Here is an 11,150-nt window from a genome sequence, read left to right on the forward strand (position 1 = left end):
CCATGTAAGCCTTTCGAAACTGTTCATTTGGACTTATTAGCCATACAGAGCGAAAAGTTTTTGACAATCGTCGATGCATTTTCGAAATACGCGCAAAGATGGAACAGCAATAAGTATAGCTTTACTTAAATTCTGTACTCATCACGGTATACCTTATGTTTTAGTGACAGACAACGGTCCTGAATTCACAAATCAAGTATTTGCTGAATTTGTAAGACTCCATAAAATTCAACATAATAAAATAGGACCCCACACTCCTAATGAAGATGGAATTATTGAAAGATTTCATTCAACACTCTTAGAACATAGTTCAATACACAGTTTTACAAATTTAGACCGATTGACATTATTACTGGACACTTTGACCCGCGAGACCCACTGGACATAGACCTGACAGCCGATTTATTCCAACAGTATACCATACAACATAGAGATAAAATTAACAAGGCTTATAATTTAATTCATGAACATAATTTAGTGCATAGGAAAGTTTTGACAAAGGCTCATAATGGATCTAGAGACTGAAAAGCTGTATTCACCAGAGCAACAAATATTCGTAAAAAATCCATTGGCTTCTCGTCAAAAGATAGCACCACGTTACACGCAAGATACAGTTGCGGTTGATCTCCCTATACATATATAAACTCGAAAGAAACGCGGGCCAATTGCCAAATCTAGACTAAAGAGAGTCCCTAAAAGACCCTCTTATTCTTCCAAGTACTCCTGCATCCAGCTCTAACACAGGAGATAAAACTTGAAAATCTGGATGATGGTCCCGGTATATTACCTTTCAAACTAGGTCCCTGTAACATAGTATCTCACTATCACTCTTTCTTAAAACACATCACTATTCAAGAGTTACAAGAAAAAGTAAAGGCAGTTCATATCCAATTAGATAGTAAAATCCTTCATCTTAATAATATAACTCTTCTATTACGCTTCTACTCAATGCAAGCACACTCATTGGTGGCCTTACATATCAAAGATTTAAGATATCACTGTAGACATAAAAAGCCTGAGGAGGAACAGTCCAGTGAAAATGAAAATCCACAGCAAAGCATCTACGTCATCCCTGAAACTCAAGGAGGTGGATCAGATCATCTCCCAGCGCAATTTACGACCAAGGTCTTCAATAGTCGCTGTTCCACGGGGGGAGGTGTTACGCAATCATAACATTGGAATAAGTTGATAAGTACAAAAATAGTGTTAAGAACCAAATGTTGACTCTGAGCCATCAGTGGGAATGGGAAAGTGAAGACCATACCGCACGCCTTGCACCATCAGTGGGAATGGGAAATGGGTTCCAACACATTTTCAGTCTGGAATCAATTTTTGACTTAGAGACACCTCTTTACAAGTAGTTAGATATATGTAAGTCTTAATTTGTTAATTGAATATAGTTTTATAAGTAAAACTGATTTTTCTTGCATCCTTCGCTGCCACCAAACGTAATTGATTCACTGATGATTCATTAATATTGATCGGGTAAACAAACCATTTGCAAATGTTCACAGACATCCCGACGTAATTCTTATTTCACACCTAACATAAACTCTTGTCACTTGCCCACCTTTATTGTTATGATAATAATTAATATTAGTTATTTATAATAAGAATTAAAATGACATCCAACAGAACCATTTACCTTCAGATCATAAACAAATTACAATTTACAACAAACAAAGGGTTTATTATTTTAAAATGTTATGCAAATGACGTTTAGAGAATACAGAGTATAAGCGTATAGTTTACAACTTTTGCTATGATAATACAATAATAAATTTATATAATTTATATATATAAGTTTAAAAAAAATATTGTGCTTAGTTTAAATATTAAGATTCTATATTTAAATTGTACTTAAAAACATATTTTAGTTTCATAGTAATTACCTATTCCGTATTCGCATTTGCTGTCATTTCGCATTTTGACATTCATCATAATAAATTGCACTTTTTTGTTGAAGCCTTATTATAAATATATAGTAATATAAGTACATTAACAGAGGCCCCGACCTCTCTCGTTGCAGTCCTTAACCTCGCTTAAAAATATTTTACCGAACAATTAAATCAAACATTTTTTTTTTAACATTCATAACAAATATGCCAAGTAAAAAGAACTAAAACAGCTAGAAGAGACGTCCCCACCTCTACTAATATAATAAAATTAACATATCCTCTACAATATGGATGAGAGGTTGTTTGATTGTGTAAATTAATTATTCCAATCTCATTATCCGAGACTTTAACTAACAAAAGTTCCTACCGTAAAGGCATGCACAGTTTTCGCCTTACTTTAGATACATATTTAATCTCATAGTAATGACTAGTTAAAAACAATTTATTCCTTTATTGTAGCTTTAGTATGTGAAAATGTAGATTTAAAATCAGAATGAATTGAATTCTTTCAAGAACTCATTTTTATGTAATATAATATAATTCTGCTTTGATGGTTAAACTGAGGTTCAAAACTAGTGTAAATTAAATGTATTTTTTTTTTTAAATAATAAGAACTTTTATTAACAATGCACCATAAAAAACTATGACTTGCATTAATTTTGATATTTTTTTTAAATATTAATGTTTCTTGAACCTAAGTACAAAAGAACCAAGGGTTCTTCAAAACATTACCTTACAATTGAAGGTGTTTTACAACCATAGATATGGACAAATTCGAAATAGAATTTATACTGTGCTTACTATCTTCTGAAGGGATTTTCATGAAAACCATAGATAGACTTCTTTTGGCACATTTAACCGTTTCACTTATGGATGGTATGTTGAGTAACACTTGGTTATAATATGAACTCAAAACAAGAAACCACAGGACTTCACCTTCTCTACTGTAACGGGCGGATAATAAATTATGTACATATTGGTATATAATCAAATGTTTATTCACTGCTCACACTTAGTTTTCACACTTTTTATCACAAACACTATTAGAGATTTCTCTTGAGCTGCCACACTGAGATTGCCTTCTAGAACCCTTGTAGGGTATTTATATCTTCAATTATAATGAAATATAATGTAAAGGATGTTATGTCACTGATGGTTGCTGATTAGTTAGACTTAGTGATGGGATAAATCCAGTGATTGGACAAACTTGATGATCAGCTGAATTCAGTTATTAGCTAACTCTGTGACTGGTGGGAATTCGTGATTGGGTAAACTCAGTGGTGGTCTAAATTTAATGATTGGCTGAACTCAGTGATTGGCTAAATCTATGATTGGATAATTGCAGACAGTTTTGGCTGCTTACTGTCATGGCACCACTTTCATCTGGCTCGGGCGTCGGCTGGACTCGGCTTATGACATGGCGTTACAGTCGGCCATCCTGTAATAATTGCTCCAGAAATGGTTATTAGCTTTCCAGAAGATCAGTACCTAAGGTCTTCCGACTCCAAATGCTCATTGGAACTGCTGGCATTGTCAGATACAGGAGCTATGCTATGATAAGTTCGCAAAGTATCGCCAGAGGCTAGACCCGTAAAGTTTTTGTAATCTCTTAGACCCTTAATGCTTTTAATTCTGTATCTGTCATTACCAATACACTTGATTATAATATAAGGTCCAGAGTATACGTTATCTAGTTTATAACTGTTAGAATATGAACGCAACCAAATTTGTCTATGTATACTTATGCTGGCAACCCTGCGGCTTGCCCCTATATCATGTTCTGCATTGCTCTATGTCGTCCCTTCTTTCTAGTGTGTGTGAATAAAACTCATCGCATTTTACAATACCATTATTTTCCATTTTACCAACCACTAAAATATTAACATTAACCTTAGCAGAACGACTATATAGAACGAGTATAGTCATATTATAGTGCGTTCGACTTGTCCGTTAGCACGTGGGAACGCAATTGCATCAAGAGTATGTTTGAATTGCTTTTCGGAAGCATGCTTTTTGAAATACCTGCTTGTAAATGCTTTGCCGTGATCCGTAACTATCCTATCTGAGTACCTTAATAATAAGAATATTCTTTTGAGCATTCTAATTGTTTCTATTAAATTAATAGTTCTAGTAGGTTCTACTATAACAAATTTAGAAAATGCGTCGGATACTACTAATATATAGACATCATCTTTCTTAGTCCTACAAAATGGACCAAATTGATCAACATGCATCATCCTAAATGGTTCCGTCGGTTAAGGTATAGGATGTAATAATCCTTCCTTCCTGCCATATATTCCCTTCCCATAAGCATAGTGTAAACGAGAAGTTACATACTTTTTGATGAAACGGGTTATTTTAGGAAACCAAAACTCAGATTTTATTAGATTAGTACAACGTTTTAATACTATGTGACGTATGACATCATGGTGCATTTCAACAATTTTCCACTTGGCAAAGTCCGGGAACTACTAGCCCTTTGCCATTTACTGTATGACCGTATAACCTATTATCTAACAACTCACTATATAACAACGTAAATTAGAGTCAAAATTTGAGACATAGTACTGGGTTCGTCTCACCGTGTTGAAGGAGGTTATCACTTCTAAAAACTCCTCAACAACCTGTGTAGTGGTCGCCGTAGAAACCCGAGATAGTAGCGGTCTCTCGGTAAGTGCGGGTAATGGCACTGACTCGCGCAGATCGCGCCGCATGTCTTCGGTCTCACAGCTCGTCTCCAGCGTTGAAGCACGCAGCGTCATTGGCCCGCGCTCCAAGGATGTCGGTCGTTGCTCCAGTGCCGTCAGACGGTTCAAGATTGTTTCCAACTGCTGGCTTATAACATTTGACTGAGGAGGACTTTCAGCCCTACGCCGTTCTTGTTCTCGACTCAGTTTTACCGTCATATTTATTCTTTTTAAAGTGGGTATATTTTTGAAAAAAAAAAAAAATGTTCTTCATGTGTCATAGAAAAACACCAAATATTGTTATATGTGGTTTATTTTAAATTGTATAACGTATAACGATACTCAATACTGTTGCCACGAAGAGGACTTGTAGAATAGATCATATTTACTTTAATTGTTGTATTAGAATCGACATTGTAAATTAATAGCTTTAAATGTCGTTTCCTTATGTAATATACACTTCTTTCGATCACGCTCAGGAGCCGTATTTGGGAGTTTTATTCTAATAACGCTTTTACTAGCACTTGGTAGGCTATAACCTGATGAGTCGATTACAAGAAAACACCTTGATACTTTAAAATGATTTTATACTTTCAAGCACAACCGTCTCGATCGGTGTCCAACAGCGAGTGACCGATCGAGTTCCGTTTTAAAAAACATACCATATTAAAAAAACATACCATACTCAAAAACAAAATAAAATAATACCCTACGTAAAAAAAAACTATCACTTTACAAAAATAAATCGGTAAAACATTTCCTTTAAATCGATATAAGTTAAGTTGTCATAATTTAATACTATTAGAAGTTATTATAAATATTAACGTCATTTAACAAACAAAATGTGATATTCCATATCAAGGATTAATATATCGGTAACACTTACTTACAGGTTAGTGTTGTAAACTTTTTATTGTGAACCTAGTATAGATTGTAACATTGGTAGAACACCTAACAATAAGATCTTTTCTTACAGAGAAACCATTAATCTTTTAATTGATTGTGTCATCCAAATCACAATATTATATCTTATAAAACGACATTTACTGTCTGAAAATGGAAAAAGCTACAACTTACGTTTAAATACAAACCAACGGCCGACGGAAAGTCTAACTACATTGTCATAACCTCAATAGCCACGACAGATGACAAGGTGTACCTAATCCCTGAAGAGTATCAAGCAGCTTCACTTCATAAACAAATACAAACTTTAAAATCGTTTGTTACAGTGAGAAACACATAAAAAAAAGATATCAAACAAGAAGTGTATGGATAAAAGTAACTGAGAGTATTTTACAAACATACTTTGACGAAGCTGAAAATATGATCTTTCAGGACTAATGTCTTGAAGAAATAACCCAGGAACAACTGGCTTTTAGTTATAGAAAGAGCACTGGAAATCCTGTAGTAAAAATTTTAGAAAAATTAATTGATGTTCAGCAGAAAAAAGAAAAATAAAATATAAGAAAATTAACAGAGAAATTTGTGATTGATCAGTTTGATGGAAAAAATATAAATGCATGTCAGTGGATGTAGGTTTTTGAAAAAGAATGTGCAAGGTTTGATTTAGGAACAATTGAAGAAAAGATTGAAATTCTTAGATTTTTTCAAGAAAAATCATGCACTGATTGGTAAACATCCATGATGATTAAATTTACCTTACAGTCAGAATAGTCAGCATGGAAAAGAAACTTCTTAAAAACATTTGGTAATAAAGGATGGACTACAAGCAACTATGCTTTATCTTTCAAATATCAAGCAGGAGGCTCTCTGTTAGAATATGCAATAAAAAAGGAAAAACTCTTACTTGAAACAAGAAAAACAATGGACCAGGGCACTCTTATAGATATTATTGCTGCCGGCTTACCAGACTTCATTACAGATAGAATTGACAAAGAGAATATTACATACACACAAGACTTATTTAATGATCTGGGAAAGTTGGAACATTTTGTTACAAAGAAAAGATCCATAAAATTCAAAAAAAAATAATACCAAGCCAATAAAGGAAAAATGTAAAATTTGTGAGAAGTAGAACAAAGGAGTGTTGTATCATTCAGAAGGTAACTGTTGGTTCAAGACAAAAATAAATAGTCAAAAAAAGAAAAAACAAATAAGTCTTATAAATAATTCAGAATTGGAATGTGAACTACAAAGTGAAGTACAAAAAAACAACTAGTGCCGCCATTAATTAAAGTAAAATTAACATTAAACAGAAACATTTAAATATTTGGTATATATGACTCGGGTTCAAATGTCTCATTGATAAATTCAAAACTTCTAAGGATAAAAAAATAAAGAACTGAGTTATAATAACACTACCAACTTAAAAACAATTAATGGCGTTAAAAAGGCAAAAGGCATAATAACACTTGATGTTACAATATACAATGTTTAGAAAAAAAATGTTTTCGTTATAGACAGTGTAAATTTTGATTATTACTGATAATTTTATTATAAAATAAAGGAATTTTGGTGAAAATAAACTACACTTGTTGTACCACAGAATCATAGACAATTTATATTAGTTGAGCTGTCACAGACTATATATTTACATCTAGTAAAGTATTATATATGTATGTACATGGACTTAGTATGGAAAGGCAAAATTTAATAATTAGTTCAACACTCCTGCCAAATTTGAGCCTTTCATGTACTAAATTAATTACAAACGAAACAAAGTAAACTTACTTAATTATATTAAAGATTACACAACATATCTATGGATAACATGCCAATTTGGTCTCTCATAGATTGGAATTTATCTAAAATAAAATCAGCAAGTTGATTGCATGTTGAAACATATTTTAGATCAATAACTTTAGCATAAAACTTTTCTTTTATAAAATGATATTTAGTGTCTATATGTTTACACCTCTTATGAAAATTTCCATTTTTAATAACGCTTATTGCATTTTGACTGTCTATATTTATCACTACTATTTGTTGCTGAAATTCACCAAAATGACAATAATTGTTTAATCCAAATGGCTTCTTTGGTGGCAGCACAGGCGGCCATAAATTCCGCTTCCGTAGTCGATAGAGCGACAATGTGTTGCCTTTGACTGCACCATGTTACAGCAGCTCCACATTTGATAAAAATGTATCCAGTTGTTGATCTTCTAGTTGTGATGTCATTAGCATAATCAGCATTACTGTAGCCTACTAATTCAGAAGGTTTTCAGAAACTCTGGCCATAATTGATAGTGTCTTTGAGATACTTTAGAATCTTCTTGACAGCTGTCCAGTGAGTTTCATTGTAGCAATTCAAAAATCTACTTACTAAGCTAACAGCAAACATTATGTATGGTCTGCTTACTATGGCGACATTCATCAAAGAACCAACAGCTTCTCTATAAGTAAGATTCTTGTCAGGCTGGTGCTCGCTTTTCTCTAGTTTTGAATGAGGGTTAACTGGAACACTGTTGGGGTTAGCATTATTCATATTAAATTAATTTAGCAACTGTTTGATATACTTGGATTGATGTATGAAGATGTACTTGTGAGAAACTTGAATATCCATTCCAACAAAGTTTCCAGGTGGGCATATTGTCATATCTAATATTGCTTTCAAATCATTTGTTACAGATTGCAGAACCGACTTTGATTTACAAAATAGAAGCCCATCATCACATCACATAAATACAGAGATAATACTTTGTTCCTTTAGTATTTGCAACAGATACACATTGGTCTGCTTCACTATTTATGAAACCAAATTTTTGAAGTACAGAATAGAATTTAGTGTTCCAGCACCGTGGTGCTTGTTTAAGACCATACAGTGACTTTATCAATTTACATACTTTATTGGGTTCATGTATTAGACCTTCAGGGGGATACATATATATGTTTTCTTCTAGTTCCCCATACAGAAAAGCTGTCTTCGTGTCAAGTTGAAGAATTTCATAACCATTTTGAGCAGCTAGAGATAACAATAAATGTATGAAATCATACCTGACAGTGGGTGAGTATGGTTCCTTATAGTCAATACCTTGTGCCTGTGCATAACCCTTTGCACAAAGCCTGGACTTGAAGCGAGGACCTGTTGGTTGGTCTTTTATTCTAAAGACCCATTTACAGCCAATGATGTTTGTATTTTCAGGCATGCTCACCAATATCCATGTTCCATTTCTTTCATGGGCTTCAAGTTCTTCTTCAATTGAATTTTTCCATTTTTCAGTGTTCACACATCTAATAGCTTCCCTGTATGTTTCGGGGACTTGCTCAGGCACTAAGCATTCATCATAGCAAAGGTGTTGTTTGTTGTTGTTATCATAGGTTTGTTCTTTATTTTTGTTTCTAGGTCTCAATGTTATGTTGCTTCGGGAAGGAGTAATCTTGATTTCTGGTAAGTTTTCATCTAAATTTGAATTATTTTTAACAGGATTATCTGAGCTCTCTGTGTTATAAGGTTCTTCCCTTCCTTCTTCATTGGACTCATTTGGCATTAATATTTCTTTATTACTTTTACAAGGTATATCTGATGTTTTGTTTTCTATTTCAGATTATTCCAGAGCAGCATAGTTCCTCTTCACAGTAGATTCCAGAAATACAGCATCCCTGCTTTTTATGATAGTTTTAGTATTTGGTAATATGAACCTGTACCCTTTTGTGTTATCGCAATAGCCAATAAAGATCATTTTCTGTGCTTTTGGATCCCATTTCTTGCGTTTTTCTTTCGGTAAATGGACCATGGCTTCACATCCAAACACTTTCATATTACTTATATTTGGTTTATGTCCTGTCCAAACCTCTTCAGGTGTTTTAAACGATAAAGATCTAGTTGGAGATCTATTTCTGCTGTATGTGGCAGTTTTTATAGCCTCACCCCAGAAAAACTTTGCCAAGCCATCATTCAGAATCATACACTTTGCTTTCTCTACTAGAGTCCTATTTAACCTCTCTGCAGCTCCATTTTGCTCGAGAGTATACGGAGTTGATGTTTGATGGCTTATTTCAGCAGTTTTTAGGAAATCAGAGAGTGGTTTGTTGACATATTCCAGGCCGTTGTCAGTCCGAATACATTTGAGTTTACATTCAGTTTGATTTTAAACTTCTGTTTTGAGCTCTTTGAATTTTGACAACACCTCAGTTTTCTTGTTTAAAATATACACAAATACCTTTTTGGTATAATCGTCCAAAAATGATAAGAAGTATTTACCCTCTCCTAGTGACTGTGTTTCCATAGGGCCACATAAGTCAGAATGCATCAGTTCCAATGGCTTCGAGGAATGTGATCCTTGACTCTTGAAAGGCATTCTCGTTTGCTTGTCCTCTTTACATGTTATACAAGTTATATTGTTTACTTGTGTATCTGACAATGTGAATGCTTTAGTGAAACTCTCTTTTAATTTCTTCAGGTGCCAAAGTTCAGATGACCCATCCTTTGGTGCCATAAAAATATATCATTCTGTTTAACATCAGACATGTATGCATAATCAGTATTCATGTTAAGCCGGTACATGTTGTTATCTTTTGTTGCTGTTGCTACAATAACATTTTGTTTGTTCAGTATAGTACAGCCTTTAGAATCAAATTTAACTTGACCACCCTTTTCTGTAATTTGATGTACAGATATTAGATTCACTGCGAGTTGTAGTACATACAAGACATTTGTAAATAAAATTACATTTGACTGATTTTTTTCATTCATAAAAACAAAGAAAATTCGTTCGTGAAAATGAGGAGAAAAAAACGGGAATTACTAAAAAATTTACGTATAGCCAAAGCCTTAGGCGATAATAACCTTAGTCACCAACTAGTTAGGGTGTTAAGATCAATTCTTAAATTAATTCAAGGAATATCAGCGCAAACCGCGGAATATCTCAACAATTTTGACCGGGCAAAACATGAAGTAGATTTCGATAAAAACCCCTTTGAGTACTCGAAAACCATTTTTAAGAAAGAACTCAGAAAGCTTCTCTTGACCAACGAACAAATTTACGACCATTTTAAAAGCACCTATGAAGTGCCCAAAAGTTTCAGAGTATATAGGGATCCAGACGGACAAAAACCTGAAATTCCTCGCTTCGACTTCCACGGCATTCCATCAATGATGGAGGAAATAGATTATCATATTAAAAGAAAATCGTCTAAATCTGCACCAGGACCTGATGGTATCCCATATATAGTATTAAAAAAATGTCCATCGGTTCGTAAACATCTTAGAAATATATACGATAAAATCTGGTCAAGGAAGCAAATCCCGGAATCCTTCGGGAAAGCAATTTTTGTCCCCATTCCCAAAAAAGATCGAGTTACGGAACCAAAAGATACTAGACCGATAGCCTTAACAAACACCGTAGTTTAAATCTTTTTCTCGCTCCCGCAAACGAGAATGACGCGGTTCAAGCTTAACAACAGGTATTTTAGGCCGAATCACCAGAAGGGTTTTTTACCGGGGATTTCTGGATGCCTAGAACACAACACTTTGTTGTCGGAGAGCTTAAAAGATGCCAGAAAAAGCGACAAACAAATAACAGTTTGTTGGATAGACTTATAGAATGCGTTCGGGTCGATACAACACGAGCTAATGTTATTCGTGCTAAAATGGTATAACTTGCCA

General features: G+C 33.9%; 1 long non-coding RNA gene across 2 annotated transcripts; it reads left to right on the forward strand.

Moving 5' to 3' along the window:
- The first annotated feature begins 5,316 nt into the window (after positions 1–5,316).
- LOC133320621 (uncharacterized) lies at positions 5,317–10,252 on the forward strand. 2 transcript variants are annotated; one of them, XR_009753858.1, is made up of 4 exons: positions 5,317–5,477; positions 5,562–8,015; positions 8,174–8,933; positions 9,090–10,210. It is a non-coding gene; the product is annotated as an uncharacterized LOC133320621 (long non-coding RNA). The 2 variants fall into 2 exon arrangements; XR_009753857.1 differs by having other exon boundaries at positions 5,562–8,933; positions 9,090–10,252.
- The last annotated feature ends 898 nt before the right edge of the window (positions 10,253–11,150 follow it).

The sequence above is a fragment of the Danaus plexippus genome, unplaced genomic scaffold (genome assembly GCF_018135715.1).
Source record: "Danaus plexippus unplaced genomic scaffold, MEX_DaPlex mxdp_39, whole genome shotgun sequence".
Classification (NCBI taxonomy): Eukaryota; Metazoa; Arthropoda; class Insecta; order Lepidoptera; family Nymphalidae; genus Danaus; species Danaus plexippus.